At 41.5% G+C, this 25,516-nt stretch overlaps 1 protein-coding gene across 1 annotated transcript in view; it reads left to right on the plus strand.

The window, feature by feature from the left end:
- The first annotated feature begins 1,359 nt into the window (after window positions 1-1,359).
- COL21A1 (collagen type XXI alpha 1 chain) overlaps window positions 1,360-25,516 on the plus strand; it is a 99,171-nt gene continuing 75,014 nt past the window's right edge. The window contains exon 1 of the mRNA XM_064650311.1: window positions 1,360-1,466. The gene's annotated coding sequence lies outside the window, so the exon portion shown is untranslated. The remainder of the gene's footprint in view (window positions 1,467-25,516) is intronic.

The raw sequence follows: 25,516 nt of genomic DNA on the forward strand, positions 1-25,516 counted from the left end.
TGCCTTGGAGAAGCACATTTAGTATCAAGAAAACAAGCTGGCCTCAAATCCTGAAAATGGCAGTGGCAGAGGGGGTAAGGACCTTGAGTATGAGAGCAAGGAGCCTCTGCTTGGGACTGCTGGCATCCATAACCCACACTGTTTCCTAACGTAAGTGTCTTATTCACAGAGAACTAGGGAAGCTGCACTCCCCTTCCTACCCTATCAGGCTCAGACCCATTGTAGGCAGGCATTTATTTAATGAATGTTTTTCTCCATATGCATTCTTTCACAAGAGGACAGGGCCCATCTGACACAGCTCCAAGATTCCCCCTAAACCTTCATGGAGGTGTAGGGGGAGACATGAGGAACATCATCTAGGTACAACCTGTGAATAAGCAATAGTTAGGGAGTGGCCCCAGAGGTTTTATATACTGCTTCGCCGGTGCCAGGCAGGCTTGCCACACCTCTCTCAAGTAGGGAGGTTCCTGAAGTTTGTGTGAAAGTGATGAGGGACACCAGCTCCTGTCTTTAGTAACACCTCTCCACATATGAAAGTCATGTGCTCACTGTCTGGTCATCCAGTTCCCAAAGTGTTCCCACCAGTCTGATTCCTGAACACAACAGTCACTGAAGCCAGGACTCACAAAAGACATTTTTCCCCTTCACCTGGAAAAGAAGTGCTGGATGATGGGTAGGAATTTATTCAAGATATCCATGTTGGCATTGCCTTTGCAGCTGCAGGATTAGATCTGGATCCCTCGGTTGCAACACCTTGCAGCATGTGTTGTCCAAAGATGTGCGGGGAAGGGATGAAGTAGTTTTGAATGGACGGTAACAGAGCTTCTGCTTCTGAGCTCTGGTATGGGTGATGGTACTGCAGACACAGAGGAAAGGGATGTGTGATTGATTACTGGAGGTTTGCGGGACAGGTTCACTTAATAAAGGGTAAAACCACGTGCAACAGGAGCGCTGAGGGATATGGCCAAGTAGTACCAAATCTTGCATTAAGCTCCCAAAACCAAGCACTTCTGAAATGAAAGGGACATCATCACCAAGCTATTTCAAACTACTGGCCTTTCCCTCTTGCATCCAACAGTTTGCTAATCCCCGATGCAGCCGGCGGTCGGCATTGTCTCACAGACCGGAGAAAGCCTATTACCGGGGACCGTGCGGGACGGCGGGGGCGGCACTTCGGGGGGCAGGGGTGGCACTTCGGGGGGCAGGGGTGCACAGGAGGTGCGGCGGGGAGCAGCCAAGCTGCGAACCCGGCCGGGTCCTGCGCTGGCCGGAGCCCAGGCAGGGCTGTGCCAGGGCGCGGGACCGGAGGGGGCGGTGCTGCCGCGGGGCGGCTCCTGCGGGCGGTGCGGGGCCGGGGCGGCCGTGGCTGGGCGGGCGTGGGACAGAGCCGCACCAGAGCAGCGAGGGGAGCCTGCGGCAGGTGCGGCACCGCGGCCGACGGAGGGGTGACGTGCGGCCGCCGGCAGGTCAGCGGGGCTCCCGGGGGCAGGAGGGCTCCCCGGGGGGCTGCATCCCTGCGGGGCTCCCCTTGCCCGCGGGGCAGCTGGAGGGGCAGCCGGAGGGGCAGCCGGGGAGGGGCACGGGCAGGTGTAGCCCTCGGGGCGGCCACTGCCACCTCCCCGCAGCCGGGCTGCCCCCGCGGTAGCCGGGCGTGGGGACCGTGGGCGCCGGAGAGCCGCGGGGCTGAGATAAGGAAACTTGTGCCTTCTCAGCAGGGAGCTGACCTTAGACTGTGTCACTGATGAGGAGTTTTTTTGTAACTTGACTGCAGTGCGTGCAGCAGATTGGACTAGCATGATATCCTTGCTTAGTTTATTGGCAGGAGATGAAATCATTTATATCTCGCTATGTCCTTCTGTGCTGTATGGAAACCTGCTTTATTCTTTCATCACGTTGCACAAAGTTAATGGATCAACTTTGTGGATCAACTTCTTCAGTAGTTTGTGGCAAGAGAGTGTAGACTTTAGAATAATTGGTAAAGTAGAAGGGTTTGTAATAACTGCAATTATACTTGCTTCTGTACCTGGAAAGAGAAATTTGCTCTGTGGGCCATTTCTGATTACTGCTTTTCAGTTGTGTAAGGCTTAGCTGTACATGCTACTTACTGTGCTGGAAGGATCTGGTCTCTGGTTTGAGAATTTCACACGCTGGAAAACCAGTCCACTGGTTGATTCTGAAAATGTTCCAGCTTTCAGGCACCTGAGAAAGCCTTCTGAGTCTGTTACAATTAGTAAACTTGGAAGTCTTCCCCAAACCTTATTTATTGTGGGGGTGCTTTTTATACAATATCACTCAAATATTTATTCAAATGCATAATACTGAACTAAAGGATGAACATAAAATATTTATTTGAAGAACTGTGTTAAGCAGCTTCCTTAGGAAATTTAGTTTTCATCGTGAAGACTTTGATAGGATACAGCATGTTAAAGATGTGCAAAATCAAGACAAATATATTTGGGGATGCATAACAGGAGCGTTGCACTTCCTGGTAGTTGTGACTTTAGGGTCTGTGTCAGGTATCAGTACTACCTAGGATTCTGGACACCAAGGTTCCATCGGAGTCGTACCAGTTAGGAGATGAGTAGCAAAGGTGTTCAGAAATCTAGAGAACATAACCTATAGGAAGACAGTGAAAGAACTGGAATGTTGCAGTCTAGGGAAGCAAAGACTGATGAGAGATGTGATAACAATCTTGAGCTGAGTAATTGGTTGCTGCAGAGTGGTGGGAAGCAAACTCTTCTCCACATCCAGTGGAGACATAACAAGAACCAGCATGCTGAGCTGCTGCAGGACACATTGGGTTAAATCAGTAGCAAAAGTCCTGTGTAACTGTACAGGTAATTGAGCATTGATTGTCCAAACGATCACTTACTGGAAATCCTAATGACAAAGGTGATTGTGGCTTCCTGTTGTCAGAGACATTAAATGACCTCTTCAGGTCCCTTAAAGGCTCCATGGGTGGCAGAGGCTACCAGGAGGCCAGCCTGTGAACTCGCACTCTTGATGATGATCATGCATATCGAAGAACCAGCTTTGTAAGGTAAACATGGCTCAGTAATCCATTTATAGTAATTAACTCACATGCCAAGCTTTTATACTAGATTTTGTGATTCTTCTTTCTGCTCAAACTGCATTTGCCATTAAAGTCTAAGAACAGTTATAGATGATCTGTTCAAGAACATCACATCTTGGTTTGGCACCATCACAACTGGTAAATTGGCTTATGTGTAAATTTTAGGAGATTTGAGCTTAGTTTTGAAGTACAGTTATGCAAATTGTATTATGTTGTTTTCTTCAGATCCTCGGTAATACAAGTGTTTCTCAGGGAGTCCATGAGGCAGAATGCTTTGGTTTAATTTATCTGTATCTTGGCTGTGATCGTTATCTTGGAAATTACTCGGAATATAATTCAGTTCTTAAACATACTTTGAAATGTGTAATTTGTCCTACTGCATTTAACAAGGGTTTGCCTGGTCCAATTATCAGCCCAGTTTATCAACCAGTTATATTGCTGCTTTGCTCAATTTTTATTCTTTTATTGTGTTATTCTTTGTATTGTTATTAACAATTTACATGTTATTTATATTAAAAATTTTACCACATTCTTTATTTCCCGCAACTACTTGTGAAATTAACTTCTCAGTCTCAAAAACGATGACTTAAGGTTTTTGAACATCCCTGTTCTATAAGAATGGGAACAGACAAGGCCTAACCTCTATTTCTAGGTTGTCTCTATTTGTTAGTAATTGGTGTCCCTGTGTTCTGCTCTTGCTATTTTAGAGAGGCATTGAATAAAGCTGGCTCAATCTTTCCGGTGTCTTTTTATGAAAAGAGATGCCTTTTCAGTGCTGTTAGTCATCTGTATTATTAACATGTCTTTGTTTCCACCTTTTTTCTCTTTTTTGACCTGGCATGACGTGAGCTGAGCCCAGTAAACCTGCTGAAGATGTACTATTCCTGGGACATCTTTTGCTTTTTCCTTCTCACAGAATATTCCAAGTTGGAAGAGACCCACAGGGATCATCAAGTCCAATTCTTAAGTGAATGGCCCTTATGGGGATCAACCCGTTCTTGACTTTAGCATTGTTAGTACTGTGCTCTAACCAACTGAGCTAGTCTCAGCTGCCTCCCATCACACCCACAGTGGTGTGGCAGGCTAGAGTGCTTGAAGAGATCAAGATGTGCCTTATAAAATGTCTTGCTTTTGGTTTTTATGATGTTGATTTGTTGCACTGGACCATGTCAGAGTTTCTCTGAATCATCAGGAAGGACAAATTTTGTCAGGGCACAGCATCAGGGGCTCCCCATGGAGGGGTGGCAGGGATGGGCCTGGCCTGTCCCACCGCCCCAGCTGGGAGCAGAGTGTTTGAGGGCACCAGGGCAGCCCCAGCCCTGCACATCAGGCACCTCCCTGGGGATGGGCTGAGTCCAGGCTGCGACATGGGCCTGTGGTGGGGCCTGGCTCTATGGGGCCCATGGGCAGGCAGGGCTGGGCTTTGGGGAGCTGGGGCAGGGGATGACAGCCCCAGGGGGCTGACATGGGTTCCTGGGCTGTGGGAAGGGACTGGTTAAAGGCTTGTTAGTGCCGTGAGGCCCTTGACACATTTCAAAGCTCTGTTGATCCAAATTGTGTGTTGAAAATGTGCAAAATCTGCCCATTAGCACAGTAGTGGGTACCTGAAGTATCTGAAGATGTGGGCTTTAGGAAGGGTGAGCAGAAAGGAGTGGAAGGCCAACTTTGCCATTTGTGCCAGGGTGATGGTCACAAGGAGGCTGTCGGAGAGTTTATCTTCCCCAGTTACACAAAATGACATAACCTATAGAACTGGAATTTTTAGTGATAGAGACTCATGTGCTTCAGCACCCTGTCCTTCTGCAGCACATTCTTGGCTGGAGCATATTGGGGTGTAGGGTTTGATGGCTGCTGTGCATCCTCTGCCTGGAGAATCCATTGCACCTCTTTGACCACCCATGGCAACCAAGCTCAGATCTTTGAACTGGAGATGGCTCCATCAGGCAGGTCTACTTGTAAATAGCCAATATTACTAGTCCAGAGTAAAATTTAGGGATAAGCAGAAAATTGTTAGGAGGTTGCTGCACCATGGTAATATATATTGCTTTGGTAAATACCACTCCCCCCCCCCCCCCCCAGTAATCAAGGCTTGACATTTCCTCCCTGTTTTTGCCCATAAAAATAGGCTGAGCCCTGCAAGGCTTCTGTGTTGCATCATTAGAACTGGATTTGCTGCAGAAAAATGCAATATATGGTAGAAGAAAACTTAGACCTGTAGGGGCATAGACAAAATGGCTTGAGACACTTTTTCCTTCTCTCTAGTTTATGTGGTACTGGGGTACTGTGAGACTTACAAAAGAAACTTTTCCAAGTTACCATTAATCTGCACAGGCATTGTTTTAAAGCAGCACTGATTGATTTAGCCTTTGAGGGTAGATGTCAGGCACACTATTCATGATTAAAAGCAGATAGAAACCAGGGAGATGAGTAGTGTTGATCCCACTGGATAATACTATGAGTGGAAAGAAGAGTACAAAGTAAATACATGTCAACCTTTTGGAATTTTATATACAATTTCAATGTTGGATTGAGTAATCAATCTTTTATCAGTGTGTTTCATGCTGTAGTAAAATAGGCTTTAAGAAGTGAGAAGTTAATAGCTGCTCTAAGTAAAACACACAGGCACTGGAATGAGACCCATTCTCCATAACTAAGAACATGCAAAAATTGCAGGGAAGTTTGCTTAAACTTGATGTGGTGAAAAATAAACTATCATTCATGCCAGTGAGATTTACATTTTTTCTTGAATTTTTGGTCAGTTCAAAGTAAGCCTGTTAAGAATACTGCATTAACACATAGGAAATCTACATTTCCACCTTGCATATTTATACTTTAAGGCCTCTTCATAATTCAGATTTTTGTATTCCAAGATTTTTCTCTCTGAGGTTAGTTCTAGTAACTTGGTCTGAAGCTCTGGTTTGAACTAATAACAAAGAGAGGCTGGAGGCTTCTTAGCAATGACAGAAAGAAATACTGATGTGGCAAAATGAGACAGTTATGGAGATTGCAGAGGGGAAGACAAAGAGGCACTGAGATCAATCACAGGTCCTCTGGGGCAGGAGGGTTGGAAGTGACTGCAAGGGCCCTTTGGCTGTGGGACTAGGGGTGGGGGGTCTTCTGGCAGCTGACAAGGGGACAGAGGCATGAAGAGGGCTCAGGGTATTTTTAGGACAGGGAGGGTTTGGCAGAGCTTTGTGGCAGCAGGGTCTCTTATTCCCTCACACTTTCCATCCAGACCAGTTCTTCTCATTATCTTCTGCACTGTCCCATGTTGTGGGGTGCCTCTTGTCACCTCTGCAGCCATACATTTTTTCTCAAGCTAACATTTTTTCTTTCTCTCTTCATTGGCCCCTGCCAATACCTCCCAGACTTTGGGAAGAGGGCTGGGGATCTCAGTGTTTCTTGTTCTGGCTGTTGGGAAGGTGGTAAAGGGAGGTATGAAGATGGGTAAGGGGACTATGCAGAGGTGAGGACAGTGCTTCAGTAATCATAAAGAGCAAAATTTGCTTCTTGTGGAGTCCTGAGTGACATGAGAGATGTATGGCAGAGAGGTATAGCAAGTCTGTCTCATGCACAGTCATCTCTGTCCTTGGAGATGGTGTCAGAAGTACTGTGTAAATACGAGGTGCTAGTCAGCAGTTTGGGATGTAGTTCTGCCCTCTCCATCTTTTTTGGCATAGGTAAAATCTACTGGTAAGAAGTGGGCTACTTATTTACAAGTGTGCAGGTCTGTATGTGAGTCTAAAAGATGTTGAATGAAAAAGTGATCATTTTTGTATGTTTTTGTATTGAGAACATTATCTGGAGGGCTCTAAATGTGTCTGTCTTGACATGGCATATTCACAGCTCTATATGTGCTGTGTGACAAAACTTGTAAGATATTTTAAAAAGATTTTATCTGTGGAACATGCTAGAAAAGTGTCTTTTTTTCAAGCTGTCTTTGAAAGGGAGAAATTGAGTTGTCGGAATGAAGAGTGTCCCAACTTCTGTGGTTGTAGCGTACATTAACACTGCCATTTGATTAGGTCAGAGCATTTTTGTATATTTTAAAGACACTTACTCTACCCAAAGCTATTTTTTTTGTGTATTTTTCTCCCTTTTTTTCTGTGTAAATTTTCCGAGCCATGGTGATGATAAAACATGTTCTAACTTGCCTGAACTGATTTGTATCCTACATCAACAAAAAGTGGAAAAAAACCAAAACCCCAGAGCTCTACTTTGAAATTAAGCCAACAATTTTTAAAGCATGCCAGCTTGTACTTTCCAAAATATAACAATCTGTACTTTCTTCATTAAGTAGAGTTAATGATTTCCAAAAGTTTTTTTTCAGTCAAAACTGTTTCGGCATATAAAAATGAGCCTAATTAGGGTGATTTGAAGACACGTAAGTGAAGAGTGCTGCAGTTGGTATAACAGCAAGAGTATATCTAGGCTCAGCCTTTAGCAGACACTTGGGAAGTCTTTGTTGTCAAGAGTACTTGTGCTTCCTTTGGTCTCAGTAGGTAATGCCAATCCTCACCCCTTATGATCTCTGTAATGCCACAAGAGCTTGCAGTATCACATGTGGAGAGGTCAAGATAACTTTGCATAGTGATACAACTATGTGATACTTTTGTTGATACAAACAGTACAGTTTATAAAACACCAGATTATTGAGCTCAGTTTAATATCTTGTGGTATAACCCTTGGTCAATAAAGTGTGCAGAACTGTGTAAAGTACCTACGGCCTTCAATGTTCCCAAATGTAGTAATTTCTTTTTCTTAGTCTTTTAACCACCTGGCATCTCCTGAGTGTCTCTCTGGGAGCTGCGTTCCAGACAGACTCCCTTAGAGAGAGATCTAAGCAAGGCTGTTTAAATAACTATCTCTTTAATTGCAGCTCTCCTTGACCCGATCAGCATGTTCCTCCTTACTTGCACTTGGGATCTGACCTTGGTTTTCTACTGTTTCCCCTTTCCTCATTGCACATAGAGAAGATAGAATAATACTTCCAGTTAAATAAAAAGGCAGAGGAGAAAACAGATACTGTAAGCATAGCTCCAGTGTCCTATGTGGAGAAGAGGGGATGGACGCATCTGTGCAATGACCTAAAGGGTGGGTGAACTATGCAGAACATGACTTGAAGAAGGTAGAGGCGGGAGTGGACCATGCAGAACTGTTAGCTTTGTGAATTCATTTATTTCTCAACTGTGGGAAAAGTTTCAAAACAAAAAAGCACTCTGTCGAAGTGGCTCTGAGGTTAGACTTTATGCCCAAGACAAAAACCCATGGGAAAGTTACATAATGTTGAACTTCCGTTTTATCAGAGGTTTGATTGCCAATGGGAGCTGGATATGAGAGTCTCCAGCTCTTAAAATCTTGGCCCTGATAGCACAGGACTGTAAGGGGTAAAGCAGGTCACTGTTGGCAGAATATGAGCCAAACTTAATGTCAGAGTCTTGGTAAGGAGCTGTGTGCCTTCTTTCCCCAAGTGGAATGGTATCTGCCTGCTTATGACGTTTCTGTTAGGAGGGAACAGAACTGGGTGAGAGACCTGCTGAGATATACCATGAGGTTCAACGTCAAGTCATGAAGTAGAGCAATGTGGGAAAGTATAGCCAAGAACCTTGGAGCTAGAGTGCAGCCCTTCATAGCAACTTAAAACAAAGGAAAGGTCATGTGGAAATGCAATAATAAAAGGTGTTAATATGTGGAGGGGAATTTTCAGAGGCAAAACACCTAATTATCTTGCTTACTAGAAGAAAACTGAAATTCTTACTTACTGAAAAGAAGTCCTCTTTGTCTTTCAGAAGGTGTCACTTGCAGAGGAAGTGAGTATCAAATGGCAAGCCTAAAAAACCCAACCAAATAAATTAAATGGCTTTTTGAATAGCTCTGTCTGGAAGTTGAGAGTAAAAGAAAATGGAGAAATAAAGGCAATTAAGAGACCTGGAGGCATTTTTTCCTATCCCTGAAAAATAAAACTGAGAATCTTTCAGGTCCTATGTAGAATGACACAAGCCATGAGAAATTACTGATGATAAAATGTAGCTACATGCTAGCAGTATATTAAATTGTAAAAAATATACCCTTGCAGTATACTAGAAGATAAAATGATAAAGGTGTTTTTTGCTGTTTTACTACCATGGAAAGGAATAAGGGGTAGGGAAGGAGAAGAAGATTTGCTGAATAGGAATAACAACAAATTCTTTTTAAAGGTCCTGGACAATGGAGGTTTATGTTTGTTATTCCCTGGTGAATTTTCAATGAGGGGAAAGGAATCTAATTGTATTCTCCTGTAATTAAGTCCATTTGCTGTGCAGAGAGGCCCACATGGCCATGGCGTGCTCATGACTGGGCTGAAATGAAGATTGACAATTTTGCCAAAAAGGGGAGGGAAGCCAGAGTGCAGAGGATTTCGTTAAGGAGCTCAAAAGAGAGGACAACTGCACCTAATTTTCAGAAGCAAATAGTTGTCTTCAAGGAAGCCAAGCAGTACCAAGAGTAAAGCTTAATTTTTATTTCCTGAAGAGTAAGAGCATTCCATTTATTTTATCTCTTATTTTCTTTTCTGATCTGCCCTCAGATGAGGTTTTTCTAGCAAAGAAGAACTTACTTCTCTGTATAGGTATAAGTATACCTACTTATGCTAAGTACTCACCATGGGTTGTTAGTAGTTCATGGTTTGATGGTACCTGAGAGTAGCAAGTAAAAGGCATTCAACAAAAGCATCCTGGAGCTGTCCAGTACAGAGCATTTCATTTGCAGAAAACCTGATTTTCTCTTCTACACGTGCAATTTCGTGTTTGTTTCATGGGTCACTCTGTCTGATTTTTAAATAGAGCTGGATGATATATGTCTTCTCCTGCAGAGTTACTTAGAGGATACCTTTGAAAAGTTGGACAACTGCAGGCAATGAAATCTTGCTCAGAAATCAAAGTGCAGTGAAAATTCTGTTATATGGTGATTTCATCCTGAAAACTCTGCTACACTAATACCAAAATAGAACTTAAGCACTGATTGTTGATACCTGAAGTAAATATATAATCACTTTAAATCATGAACCTATTTTCTTGTTTGAATACACAGGAAATAGCTTTTCTTTCCTGAACATGAATAGGCCAAGATGTAAAGAATATTTTGATACCATGGAAAATAATAATATTTATTATGACAATTACTGGGAAATAATCCTATGTACCTTTGTGCCATAGAAATTTTGAAACTTTTTTCCTAAAGTGGTTATTTTCTAGTTTTTGTTTGTTTATACCTTTTTCACTGGTTGATATTTTAAATCTGGTTTTGTTGTCATGGAAATTTATTTTACAATATGACTGAGAAAAAACTGGCTTTCTTTATTTGTTTATTCCCTTTTTTCACTATAGTACTATCTGAGAACCAATAATCATGTGCATAGATAGGGTTCGTCTTTAACAAGTTCATTCTAAAACATACAGGACAGCATTTGATTTTAAAGATCTAAGATATAAGGCAATGCTTATGGATTATGTTATCGTTGCTAGTTGTTATGGCTAAACTATAGCTAAATTGATTGTGAATTCTGATCAATTATATAGCCCAAATAAGAACTGAGAATCTCATCACACATCTTGGAATAATGCTCAGAGGCAATAAAATCCATTTGAGTCAGTGGATCAATTTTTTATAGTTTAAGTTTTACACACCGTCTTTGACTGTTGATACTATACCCCAGAGATTCTTTCAAGGAGACTTTTTTTTGAAAGAGATGACCCTTATACAGTCATTCTGAAAGTCATTCAAGTGCCAGAATACGAAGTCATTCTAGTGCTAAAATAAACCCAGGAAACACTAAGCATTTGCTCTGAAACACTGTAAGTGATAGTCAAGATTTTGTGTTATTTGGAACACAGAATAGATTAGAATTCCCTCTTGTATATAAATTCATCTTTTTAAACAAACCTGAAATCTACCTGTTTTTCCTAAGAGCACTAATTTGACATTTTCTAAGAGTACCAGTTTGACATTTTAAAGAAAAAAGCTCATCTCAAGTTAAATAACTCTGGAATATGTCTGAAAATGCATCTGGCATCTTCAGAAATGTCAAATTTCTGGCACAAATAATAACATATCGTATTCCTTTCACATTTTGAAAAAAACTTTTATTAAAACTTATGATAATATAAAATCTGCTTTTTTAAATTTGTGGTATTCCTCTGAAAGGTGAGCTGTACACCTGTTTATTCAAGAAAGCACGACCTGTACTTCGTTCAGGCCTGTCCAATACCATTAATATACAGTGTAAGCAGCTTGTCATAGGTCCTAATAAGCGTGCCATGTTGTTTTATTCGTTCTTTTGCAACTTATATTGGTAACAGTAGACATTTCTTAATGGACTCTATGGAAAATAAGTTACACTTATCTTGTATGTTTTGAGATATGGGAACTACTCTGGAAAAATTAATCGGAGCTTTTGAAAGAAAAGATGTTGCCTAAACTGCTCTAACCTCTAATGGCCATTTAATGCACCTGCTGCTAATTTAAGTCAAGCTAGCTGATTCAGAAATGTGACACTCTTGGAACTCTAGGCCCTTTCATGTCAAAAGAGCAAAGAGCAGAGCTGTTTGCACTGTTTTCTTGAACAGAAAAGTTGCAAGTGGAATGGCATGAAAGAAGCAGAATAGAATCATAAAATTGTTAAGGTTGGAAAAGCAGTGCCATGGAAAGGGATCTGGGGGTCCTGGTCAATGGCAAGTTGAATATGAGTCAGCAGTGCCCTGGCAGTCAGAAGGCCCAAACATGCTCTGAGGGGCATCAGGCAAAGCATCTCCAGCCAGTCAAGAGAGGGGATTGTCCCACTCTGCTCTGGAGGGCCTTGAGGGGAAGCTGTATGAGGAGTGGCTGAGGTCACTTGGTCTATTCAGCCTGGAGAAGAGAAGACTGAGGGGAGACCTCATTGCAGTTACAACTTGTAAGGGGAAGAGGAGAGGCAGACATTGATCTCTTCTCTGTGGTGACTAGTGACAGGACCTGAGGGAATTACCTAAGTTGTGTCAAGGGAGGTTTAGATTGGATATTAGAAAAAGGTACTTCACCTAGAGAGTGGTTGGGTGCTGGAACAGGCTCCCAAGGGAAATGGTCACAGCACCAAGCCTGAGAGACTTCAAGAGGCATTTGGACTACACTTGCAGGCACATGGTGGGACTGTTTGGAATGGTTCTGTGCAGGGCTAGTAGATGGATGATCCTTGTAGGTTCCTTCCAACTTGGCGTATTCTGTGATTCTGTGACCATGAACTCCAGCTGTCAACCCAGCACCATCACCATGTTCACTGCTAAACCATGTCCTCAAGGGAAAGTCTTTGGCTGTTTACTGTATGGGTTGTAATACTGTAAAATACATAATCTGTCAGAGTAGTCTATGGTAAATAATATTTAATTATTGCTCAAAAGAGGGAGCCTTACTTGTTCTGGTTCCCTTGTACAAACCTAAGAGGGTGTATGGTGATGAGTACTTATGACTGTTCGGGGTCACTGCTGAGTATACTAGCAAATCTCATCCCTTGGGGCCAGATAACTCTCTGACCCATATGCAGAAGATTTCTTCATAGTCATAGAGTGGGAGGAAGGAATTCGCCTTCTTGCCATGAGTAACCTAGCAAGATGGAACAGGATGGTGCCTTCCACCCCCACTCCATCCTTATGGTGCCAGCTTGTGAGGAATTGTCTGCAATGGCTGAGGGATAATTTTCTGCAGTTTTGAACACTGAGATTTCTAAGAATTTCCAAGTGCATAACAAACTTGGATGTCCCTGCCTGCTGGAATTGTTATAAAACCAAACAACTCTCAGTCTTGAATGTAGTTCTCACAGTGCTCTGGAGATTTGGAGTTGCACTATTGCACTATTAAAACCTGATTAATGAATGTCTGAAGATTAAATGAAACAAGTGGCCAGTAGCCCAGACTGTCTGGAGAGAGATAAAAGAAAAAGCAAAGATAGAGGAGGTAAAAGGTTAAAGTAGTATTATAGGGTTCAGAGACTTTTTCATGGGGAGAGATGAGATGGTACTTGCGTTTCTGCTAGCTTAGTAGTGGGAGAATCACTCCCCAGCATCATCAAGGCTCATCATAAAACAGGAATGTGATATCTAGGCAGTTATGATACAGAGTCATGTATCCAACTAAAAAGTATTACATCTGAAAATTCAAGCACACAAAGATGTGGGGAATATTTTTAACATGTTAACATTGACCCCTGAACAATGAAGGAGAAGAGCTAGTTAGTTGTGAAAGGGGAAAAAGCACCACTAAATTTTAAAGAATTACATGGAATAAAAGGGCACTTTCTCTTCATTTAGGTAGAGAGGCTGAGATTGCGGGAGAGAGGAAGAGACCTTAGTTTTATTCCTGTCTCCCACTTAGACTCCCACAACCCCAGAACAGTACTGGCCAGGACTACATGCAGTTTCTGCATCGTCAGGACCCAGGAGTCCTGCAGAATCCTTCAGACATCTGAGCTCTAGGTTCTCTCTCAGTGACCTGTAGCAATGCTCCTGACCTCCTTCCCCTCTTCCCCCGGTCCCTGCAAGGAGCTAAATTACTTCATTGGTGGCGATTCTTTAAATAATCAGAAACCGGTTTATTAGCAGGCACTGAGGGATATCTACAACAGAAGTGCTTCCTAGATCGTTCAGAATAATCATTGTCATCAGTTTATTCTACGTAGGTTACTTCAGAGATGTTGTGTTTTTTTGGTGTCACTATTCCATAGATAGTCACCTCAAAATACACTGTTGCTCAAGGGCTGGGACAAAATAGAGCATCCACGTTTGGATGTGTGAAGTTGTATTAGCTTTGCGTGGCCAGGTTTTGGTAGTGGGAGGGTTACAGCAGTGGCTTCTCTGAGAAGCTTCCACTACGTTTGACAGAGCCAATACTAACCGGCTCCCGGACAGATCTACTGTTGGCCAAAGCTGAGCCCATCAGTGATGGTGGTAGCACCTTTGGGATAATGTAGTGAAGAAGAGGGATGGAATGGCAGCTGCATCCAGAGAGAGCAGTGAGAATATGTGAGAGGAATAGCTCTGCAGACATCAGGGCCAGTGAAAAATGAGGAGGGCAGAGGTGCTCCAGGTGCTGGAGCAGAGATTCCTTTGCAGCCTGTGGTCAAGGCCTTGGTGAGGCAGCTGTGCCCCTGCAGCCCATGGAGGTCCACAGTGGAGCGGAGATCCACCTGCAGCCCCTCGAGGACCCCTCTGGAGCAGGCAGATGCCCGAAGAAGCCTGTGTTCCTGTGGGAAGCCCACACTGGAGCAGACTGCTAGCAGGACCTGTGGCCCCATGGAGAGGGGAGCCCACTCTGGAGCAGGTTTACTGGCAGAACTTGTGACCCCACCGAGGACCCACAGTGGAGAATTTCATTAAGAACTGCAGCCTGTGGGAAGGACTCAATGTTGGAGAAGTTTGTGGAACACTGTCTCCCAAGGGAGGGACCCCATGCTGGAGCATGAGAGTCTTCCCTCCCTAAGGAGGAAGGAGCGATAGAGACAATGTGTGATGAACTGACTGTAATTCCTATTCCCCATCCCCCTGTGCCTCTGGAGGAAGGAGGTAGAGAATTTGGGAGTAAAGTTGAGCCTGGGAAGAAGGGAGGGGTGTGGTGAAGGTGTTTTTAAGATTTGCTTTTATTTATCATGATCCTACTCTGATTTGAATGTTAATAAATTTAGTTTTTCCCCAAGTTGGGTCCGTTTTGCTTGTGACAGTAACAGGTGAGTGATCGCTTCCTACCCTTATCTCAAACCATGAGCCCTTTGGTATATTTTCTCTCCCACTTCCAGCTGAGGTGGGGAGTGATAGTGTGGCTTTGTTGGGCACCTGGCCTCTAGCTGGGATAGACCCACCACAGAATTACAAGGCTTTTGAGTAGAAATAGGGAATTAATCTGGGATCTTACAATAACAAGCATACCAAAATGAAAAAAAAAACAGCTCCCTGTTGAGATGTGTGCCGGGGACATTGGAAAATACTGGTGTTTTTCCTATGTCAGAAAGTGATTTACAACACCCAGGGAGAAGTTTGATCTTCTGGCTTACTTAGTATTTTTTCATAATGCTATTTATCTGTGTGAAACAATGTTGAAAGCAGAGAAATATCCAACCCAGAGACATGGGTTGGATAGTGCAAGACAGCCCTGGCCTTCTGACCACCCTGCACCTCTGCAAAACCTTCTTGGTGTGATTTGTCCATTCATTAGTTGCTCAACTCTTCAGCTACCCTGTCCTTAGTTGTTTTGTGGACTGAATGAAAACTATATGGTTAGGACCAGGAAGGTGCTTTATGCTTTATAAATGTAATAAAAATAATTGTCTTCATAGACTGGGCTGTAAGAGTCATCACAGTGTAAAGAAAGTGATCAGGAATACTTGCTGGAATATCTTCAGTCTTCTTGCAGGGGTAAAGCAGCTGGGCATGGAAATTGTGCATTGTTTTAATTTTTGCTTGGGATCATACTATATCTGGAACTGCGAGTTATTTCTCAAAGTACCACATTTTGGATATGCTTGAAACAGTAAATGTTTATGTTTTCCCCTTCAAGCATGAATGTACTAAATTTCTTTTTTCTTCCTTCAAAAAACTGTTTAAAATCTTAAGGGTTTGATTTAACTCCCCTGAATACAACTGGAATTCTTTCAAAGTTTTCACTAGCCCAGGTCCTAAATTCCTATAGAATTTCTACTATTTCCATTCCTTCAGCCATTACAGCCTCTTTTGAATGACTTTTCAATATTTTCAGTTAAAGCAAGACTAAGTAAAAAGAACCCTATCATTTAAAGAACACAGAATCGGAAAACCTAAAAATCCTTTTTATCTGTTTGTTCTATGATTCTTCTTCATGTGATGTCAGTGAATTTATATATTGTTGTTAAAATGCTAACATATAATCAAATGGTTTAGAGGTCAGTTTATTTCATTATACCTTTCTGTGTAGTCTGAAGGCTGTTGTACTAAGTTAAATGGAATGAACATCCATTCATTCTACTGTGTAAAATAATAACGTCAAATTTTGAAGCTTGAACAGATAGTGTAATCAGCTTTTTCTGTGACTACAGATTGCTATTGGAAAAAAAAGCTTAATCTGATTTACCTTTTATTGAATGTTTCTGGAAATGAGGGAAAAAGAAGACAGTTAAAGAATTGCAAAAAACCAAGCTTTCAAATAAAGTTTTGAAACCTTTGACCAAAGCAGGCATCCATGGCATCATTCTTATCCTTTCCAGCATTTGACAGTACTTAAATTAAAACTAATAGTAGCATTAAGTATAATTTGTGGAAAAAGACACATGAATAACACTAATGTGCTTGGTGCTGGAATGCAAATCTGTTTGAGGAATAAACAGGAGAAAGGAATAGAAGAAAAAGATAGTGAGACATAAAAATATAATTTCTATTTCTGTTGCTGGTCCTTACTTGAAGGATGCAAATGAAGCCCATAGACTTCTTTCCTTCACATAGTAAACTTACCTTAAATCACCTATTGAGTATTTCTTACTGCATCTCTCTTGTTTTCAAGGTAAATGTTGTAGTCATCACATTGCAAATAACAGCTAAGCCAACCCTACCTTCCCTTTCTTAAAAGTGGAGAACAAAAATAAAAAGATGGAAAGAAAATAAATGTAAGGGGAAAAGAAAGAAGTGCGTGAGGATGTCATGGGTTGAGATTGGCCCCCCTGAGAGCCGAGGGGCCCAGAGGTGATTGGGTGCCAGGGCAGTGTTCCCTGGAGGGCCAGTCACCGTTCGTCTTGTTCGCTGGTGCTGCTGAAAAATCATATATGCACAATCAGCGGAAGCTGTTGGCAATTCTGTCTGTGTCTGCTGCTGTGTGAGGGTGAGAAGGCCGAAGGGGTGGCAGGGCCTCCTCTTTCTTCCCCCTCCGAGGGGGGGCCCTGCAGCCCACAGCAGGATTAGAGGCAGCATTTGGAGTGAGTGTTTGTGAGGGATGCGACTCATAGCACCTGAGGTAACAGGGAGGAGGCCAGGCCCTCTCCCCCACCCTGCAGCTGGGCTACGGAGCGCTCGGGGCAGGGTATAACTGGACCGAGCTGCCTGTGACCAAGGCTAGGGGGCTTTTTTTCCCTCTCGCTGTTTAGTGGGAGTGGATGCAAGGCTTAGTATTGAAGCTGAGCCAGGACACGGGCGGATAACGAAGCAGCTCGGTGCCACGGAGAAGAATCCCAGGCAAAATTGGAGACGGGCCAGAGAGAGAGACTCGGGAGTTGCCCTGCCGAGGTTTGACCAGGGGCAGCTGAAAACTGACTTGGAAGACGCTGTGATAAACTGACTGAATTACAGCAGCCTACAGAACTGAGGTATGAGACTGAGAGATCGCACAGCAGAAATGACACAGAACCAAGGAGAAAGGACTCAAAGCTATCTTGGACTTCATGAAGAAGACAAGACTGCAGCAAACAACTGGAAGTTTGGTGCGGGAGTGTTTCAGGTTCCCTAAACACTCCCACGAGAGAGAGACTGCGTTACCTATCAGCCTTGAAAGGCTTTTCCTGGACTAAAGTTAAAAGGAGAAGCTTCGGAGGGACTAATAGAAGTGTAATATATATATATATATATATGTAGTTGCTTTTAGCTTGTATAGTATTTATTTGTGTAAATAAAATGTATATATACAACTTCCCCCTTCCCCTGTAGAAACCTCTGGCCTGAAAGTTTTTCTCTTCGGTGTTGGGATAAATTGTGGGAAGGGGTGGGTGAAGCCTGGAAATTGGATTTTAGATTTCTAATGTGGCTCAAATTGCCACAGAGGAGCTATTGGCAGAAATGTGTCTGACATATCAGGACCTAGCTGAATCTGGTAGCACTGCCAATATTTTTGAGTCCTTGGCTGTTTTGCCTTTTTGAGAACTTTGAGACCACAGCAATTGGATGAGCAATTCTGTGTATCTTTTGTCAACTAGACATAATCCTAAAGTAGTCTTTTAATTGCATTAGAATTTCTTATTTGGATTGAATCCATTTTTGTGTTGCCTTTATGCCTCTTTTTATCAACACTTGTTAGAGATTGTTGTACCTTTCTCTCAGACTTGAGCCAATTTCTATGGTGGTTTCATTGCTAAATGATATATAATTATGTGTAATTATATATAATTATTTTATATAATTTCTAGTTATGTGTGCCTCAACAGAAGGCATTGGCCCAATTGAACACTACATTCCTTAGTGCAGACAAAATACTCTCCAGGTAGTAATTTTTATTAAATTATTTTATGTTTTCCTGTTTGGTAACGTAGTTATTTGTACATGTGCATGCTCCAAATTGGAACTTTTGGGTTGCCTGTAGGAGTAGGTTGAAACATTTCTTATGCGGAATCCTATTATCGCATGCAAGGTCAATTTCAACTGTACAATTTCAGTGTCAGATTTTATCCTAATGATTAGCTGGTTTGTTTTTCTTGGGTCTGTCCAAGGAGAGAAATTTCTGTGGAATTCAAGATGCTTGATAAAGAGAGAAATAACAGCACAGGCTTTTCTTAGACAGGATGAAATCACGGTTTCCAGGGAGACTTCAAATTAATTTGTTGCAGCCAGAACTCTGAGATGCCAAGTGTGGTTACTTACATAAGTTGCCCATCTTATATTGTTTTCCAGTCAGTTGTGTGTCAGTCCAGTAGCTCAAATGGTGTGGTAAGCCTCCTTTTTCTTTAACTCATAGTAACTAATTGCTGGCTCCTGGCACAGCATTCTCTTGGAGTGGGAATAAATCCAACAAAGTGTAAAGTGCCAGAATAAATTGGATTTAAAAATACAAGTCTTTTGTGACTTCAGATATTGGAGCATGAATACAGATGTTCTCTGCTGTAGACTGGGGGAATCTGTGAGTTTGTGTGGTTTACTCAATCATATGAAAAATAAATGGTCAGCCCATCCCAGTTAAGAGAATTATTTGCTTTAATAAATATAATGTCTTTTTGCTTGGGTTATGATATATATCAACTGCTTGGTTTAGTCTTCAATGTACAGCATTGAAGTTGGTGTAAAGTCTATACCGTTGATAAAAGCGTTCTTTCCAAAATCTGCTGAAAAGATGGTAAATTCTTTAATCCTCTCTGCTCCTTTATATAATCTGCATAATACTTTATGCAGTATATATATATTAAAGCTATAAATATGGAGTGTAGTCTTACCATGTAGTATTAATTCCTGTGAGTTTATTTTGTTTGTATTGAATACCTCTAATCATGGAAATTCCAATCATGTTGAAGAATAGTTGCATTTAAAGTACTGGCCCATTGGATTTTTTTATTATCTATCCCTAAAATGTCTTCTGGAGTGAAGATTGAAGTGGTTTGCATTATCAGTAGTTTCAGTAATGCTCTTTTTGACTGTTAAGTCAACTATTTTTAATGAAATGTTTAAATTTTGGCTGCGGCAAAAATGAATGAAATATCAAAAATAGTCTTGAAGTAGTTTTAGTGCCCTTACTGAGTTTTGAGGGGGAAATGCAAAATAATGTTTGAGCAGCAGGAATAGACCATGCTAGTATATAACATGAGGGACCACAGAGGTCTGTGTGGAGGCAGGTGAGATTGATTTCTGAAAATGTGGACGAGTTGTGATGTTAATGTTTCTCTGAGGTTTCCAGTATTCCTCCACATTCTGCAGGCACTTGGACATTGACTTTCAGCTAACCTAGATTGCTTTGCCATCAGCCCTGCACAGCTCCCATTGCTGCAGCTGTGGACTTGATATACTCACTCAGCTGCAAGGGGTCTCTGCCTACTTTTGTCCTCACTTTTTCACGTGTTTCTCCAGCTCTGTTTGGAGATCTCTGTTCTTTAGTCTGTCTGTCAGGTAGCCTTTTAGATTTATAGAGAGAGGGCAAACAAAACTATGCCTCTTACTCTTGCTACTGTTGTAAAAAGAAGGATAGCAAAGGTGGAGGAAATGGGGTGGACAGGCCAAGCAAAACCCCCATTAGCCTCTTCTTTTTAAGAGAATTCAGTAAATTCTTTCTGCTTGATCTCAGGGTTAGGAAATAAAATATATCAAACTGTACTCTCCATATGTACTTGTATTGCCATGTATTCTTATATGGACTTAATGCAGCTATTGCTTACCCAGAAGAAAACCATTTTACAGCTACTTTTCATCATTGCTGCACTAGTACTTACTATTAAAACCGAAAGAAAACTCATAATATGTTTAACTTAAACATATGGTTTTCTTTCTTGACCCCTCTTAATAAAAACTGTAGGCATATGTTTAATGTTGTAGAACACTCTTGGTATGAATGTAATTATACTGCTGATTATGCCAAAAGAGTTTGTTCCAACATAAAAATAGAAAGAAATGGTAGATGGGATACTGATGTACTCGTTACTGTAGGAGATTTTATCTATTTATATGCAATCTTGCATTTATGTACAATCTTGCATACAATCTTGCATTGTATGTGCAAATTGAGCCTAAATTAATGATGTCTTCACAGCCTCACCCTTCCCAGGAAATGCTATTATTACCCTTTTAAATGTCTGCAAGTATAATAATCTCATTAGTTGTGGCCACCAAAAAAACAAATGAAGAGGAACAAGATATGGAAAAAATGCAGAATGGACTGAAATCCAAGTTGAAATAAATACACGTTGAAATGAATTACTTGCTAAAAGAAACTGACTTAGAATAACCTCATAGACTTTTCAAATGCTTAAGACTGGTAGAATAAGGTAGAGTTAGGAATAAATAGTTAAATGTAAATTGCCCTAACATTTTATTTGTAAACCCCATTAATTTTGAAAACTGAGAGCAAATATAAAAAGAAGGTGATGTAATATTGCATTACTTTCCCACATTATTTAATGCATATTTATCAGAATTTTCAGGGTTACTTTTCTCTTGCTGTGCAGTTTCTGTAGCATTGCATCATTTTTGGAAATGCAAAGAATCTCTTGTATGTCCTTTCAGTCATTATTGTTGTAATATCTTAGTATTTGTCCCTTTGTAGGCCAAACCTAATATCTCTAGTTGAATTATGAGATGTTTATGCAGTGATGCAATATGAGAGAAGTGTTAATTTATACTTGGAAGGCTAGATAATATATATATATAACCTTTAGTCTGGTTATTTTCTCAGAATGCTTGAAAGGTTAAAATCATACTATTTGTTACTTTCTTAGGCAGTAACTAGCAATGGAAAGAAGTGAAAGAAGGAACTCCTCCTTTCAGTGTAGTTCTTCAATGTAGTTCTTAGTAAGAAATCTTCATGCAGCAGAGAAGCCAGGGCTCTCAGAGAAAAGAAATGTGTGTCTCTCCATTCCCCAGTTTGAATAGTGACAAAACCACACTGAAGAACAAAAATTTTTGATTCTGTAAAATTTCAAATTGCTCTAAATGGAAACTTTCCTCAGAGAGTATTCCTGGGAAGAGTAAAATGATATATTTATCTTGTCACTGAAAAAAGGGCTACGGAAAGACTGCATCAGTAAACTGATCTTTGAGTTACAGAAGGTGCTGCTTTTAGGTGTCATAAATGCAAAGTGGAAATACTCCCTAACCTGCTTAGCACCTAAATTTCCTACTGAAAACTTCAATTGGACGTGAAATTATTCTACTGTGCATACATACAGGAAATACTGTAGTTTGAACCTCGGTGCACTTCTGTGTAGCAAAGCTGTTCTGGGAATTGCACGCCTTTGCCATCTGTAACAGGCTGACAGTCTTGAATTCATTCAGGAATTGAGTAGAGTCTACTGATTTCAGTAATGGCTGTATCACATGTCCACTGTATAGGAAACCTAAATTCAATGTCCTTCTCAGTCAGCAGCGTTCAGTGGCTCTGTTGGTGCAAACACTGCTGCACAGCAAAATTGCAGCACCCAGAAGAAAACAAGAAATAAGGTGTAGGAACTGTGCAGTTGGTTAAAGCTACCTAAAATGACACAGCATGGGGGTGAGTTGATGAACCACAATTTCCAGACTTCACCGAGTTTTACTCCTACCTGTGAGAAAAACTGAATGTGCACTGGGGAGGCTGTCAGCTGTCTCTGACCATGCACTCACAGGGCATGGGCTGATGCAGATAGGTTATACTCTACTATCTTTCCTGCCGTTGGTGAAGACAGAAATAGTACTTTGCCAACTCTGCTTTGGTGGAGAACAGAGTCTTACACTACTACTCTGTTGGTCATGGCTCAAGGGCCTGATGCTTAGTAGCATTGCTAGGATTTTACCTTTCATATACTCTGACATGCACAGCAACTTGCCTGAGTCTTGATGAAAATCGCTCAAAAATATAGGGTGTACTCTACAGCCCCTCATTTCAGGGTCTCAGAGTAGTGCTGCCTAAGGAAAATTCGGGGAGAAGAAACCTCCGAGGCAAATAGTATTGGAGGTGAGGAAAGGGTTTTTAATTTGTGCCTAGGCATAAAGATTACAAGACGTGCGCATGTCCCTCTGTACAGATGTCACAATTTATAATATCGTCTGTCCAATCCCAGATGTTTCCACCCTGTGGCTTTTGCCCTGATCCACCCTCAGTCTGCTCCTGAGGAATTGGGGCTAGGGGCTTTTCAAGACCCTCTTTTCATCAATCATCAATTTCTTCAGAGTACAAGGGGCATATATTCACCCAGTTCTTGACTGTACTTTTGCGGTTCAGGCCAGGATTAGATGTCCTCAAACAGAAGAGCCTAATCTTAAAGAGATTTCTATTGGAATTCGGGGGTAGAATTGATATAGGGAGCATGGCATGGGGTGATAGGGTTGGGGAATGTGTGTAGTTTCTATGCTAAGGGTAAAGGAATAAGGGCTGCTGCTTCTAAATCTACTTCTACTATATAACTACTTATAAAGCTTATAAAAATTAGAAAAATCAAAAAAAACCCCAGATGGACCTTAAGGCATCAGCAGAGGCCTTTACATAAATTGGTATCCCTCTGTCTGAGATAGACTGTTTTACGTCATGACTATTGTTTGCAGATGCAGAGGAAATAAGGAGCAAGTGCCTTCCCTGCACAATCTGACCCAGCTCCTACAGCTCCAGCAACAAAAGGTTGGCACAAGGACCCTGATTTCTTGTAGCAGCCAGCAGAGCTCTGAAGGGCAGAGGATAAAGCAGTGAGCACTTCCATGGACCACCATAGAGACAACATTCTTCTCTGTTTCTCTTAAAAAAACTGGAAATGGTAGGGACATGATCAGCAGTGATGAATTTTGGCTTTTGGCAATGTCAGTGGAGAAGTCCTGGGCTGATATTAGTGGTGGCCTCTCCATGGTGGAAATAAGACACTTGGGCAAGTATTCTCTGTAAGTAAGATCAAGTACACTTCTGTTGCCTGTTCAGTAATTACTGTGTGACAAGAAACAGAAGTTTGGTCTCTGGAGCTGTTGGTTTGGCATCCCTTTTGACTGTTAAAAGTGCAGTGCTGTATTATTATTTTCTTTCAAGTGAAGTGAACAGTGGATAGTTCCTGGAATCCTCGTTGACTGGTTGCTTAAGTTTTGGGTTTATCCTTTAAATTTTGGGTTTATCCTTTAAATTTTGGGTTTATCCTTTAAATTTTGGGTTCTATTAGTAAGTCCATTTTGGACTACTAAATAGTTATTTGGCTTTATATTTAAAATGAATTTCCCAACTACCGGCTTTGTTGTAAATAAAACACAGAAGGATTCTCACAAATAGATGGAAAAAATGATCTGTTGAGGGAATACAGTTTGGTTCTGTGAATCAGATAAGCTTGTTTTGCCAATTATTTTACTGATTCTTTTTAAGAAATATAAGTTGGAGCACAGTTTTCACCAAAAGAAATCTTGCTGTGATGTCATAGTTTCATGACTTTAATGTCTTTCGGCATTAAAGACATACACTGATGGCTGCTGTAGCGTTCATGATGCTTTCTCTACTGTAGGACAGTCAGTAGATGCTATTTTCACATGTACGTCTCCCACAGTGAAGTATCAGTGTTTCTGTGGAGCAGCTCCTTTCTCAGAGGGACAGGGCTTCCTTGCAGCCCCCTGCTTTCCCTTTGCCACTGAGCCAGCTCTGAGTATCTGCCTATTTTCTGTAGCTTCTATCATTCCTGTGAGAGGCTCATCCCTGAGTGGGTAGGTTCTTGCTCAAGGATGAGCAGAGATGAAAGGGGCTGGTGCAGTTTAAGGAAGGCATTAATGGTTTCTGCAGGGTTGGTAAAAGGGATAGCAATGCCAGTGAGCAGGATCCCAGTGTCCCCACCTGACCTGAAGTGTCTGTGCTCATGACAGAGCACATACCAGTTCTGTGTTGCAGGCAGCATGTTGTTAAAATAATTTTTAAAATTTATTGTGCTGTTTTAATTTAAAAAAAAGAAGTTGCAATATTAATGGTAACTGTCCCTGTACTCCTTTTAGTGAAGACTGATGGCAATGAAGCCACTAAGTTGCTTGTTTTTTATTTTTCTTTTACATAAATTCTGTGGGTGTTACACAAATAATCATTTAGACAATCACAGAGGTGACAAACAGCAAAAATTAGTTAATGTACTGTTGTGATATTTTGCTCAGTCTTCTTTTTCAAAATTATTCCTTATAATTTTTCTTTTGAGTTGTTGGTGGGAGAAATCATTAGGATTTTATAGTTTGTTACGGTCAGCATTGTGCTCTCTGTACAGAAATCTGTCTTATTTTTTTCAGTTATGGGCTGAAATTTTTCTGATATTCCAAAAGTTGTCCTTCAGTTACCTGCTATTCAAATTCCCCCATAGATTTAATTTCATATGTTCTTCTTAGTATTGATCAATCTGGCCTCGTGAGAGATGTGTTTTACCCTTCAGTAAACACTTGCCGTGGAAAAGGCTGAAAGGGATTTTAAAATAATCAGTCATACAAACCATTAAGTCTGAAATAATCAATGTAAATTGATTAACTGCCACTTAATCTGTTTGAATGAAGATGATATCTCAGTATTTGTGTAGCATCATTGGAACAGTGCATCTTATGTCCTATCCCATAGACCCCAAAGTGCTTCATCTGGTTTTTCACCCATTTTGATGCAAGGTAGTATGAATAAAGTATGGGGTTACCTTGCAATTACCTGTAACCCGAAGGAGAGATTAATAATAGAATAACAATGTTTTTGCATTATTAACTTCGGGTGATTATATTAGGTAGGACTAATATCATCATGGCCAGTCTTTGCGAACGAAGATTTGGGAAAGGTCTTTACCCTTCAAGCCTGCGCAGTGGATTTTTTAGGTGAGACACAGTGTGCGCTGAACTGAGCCCACCCTTTAATCCTGAGGTTCATCTGCTGGGGCCGAGTGAGCTTGGACAGTGGCAGCGAGGTCCTCAGGACGTAGGTTTGTTTAGTGACCTTCTCTTAGATAGATGGCCTTACAGGGCTAATGAGCTCCATCTGCCCAGAGGAGTTCCCTGACCGGGAATCGAAGCCAGGCCGCGGCGGTGAGAGTGTTGCATCCTAACCACTAGACCACCAGGGGTC

This window comes from Pseudopipra pipra, chromosome 3, assembly GCF_036250125.1.
Source record: "Pseudopipra pipra isolate bDixPip1 chromosome 3, bDixPip1.hap1, whole genome shotgun sequence".
Classification (NCBI taxonomy): domain Eukaryota; kingdom Metazoa; phylum Chordata; class Aves; order Passeriformes; family Pipridae; genus Pseudopipra; species Pseudopipra pipra.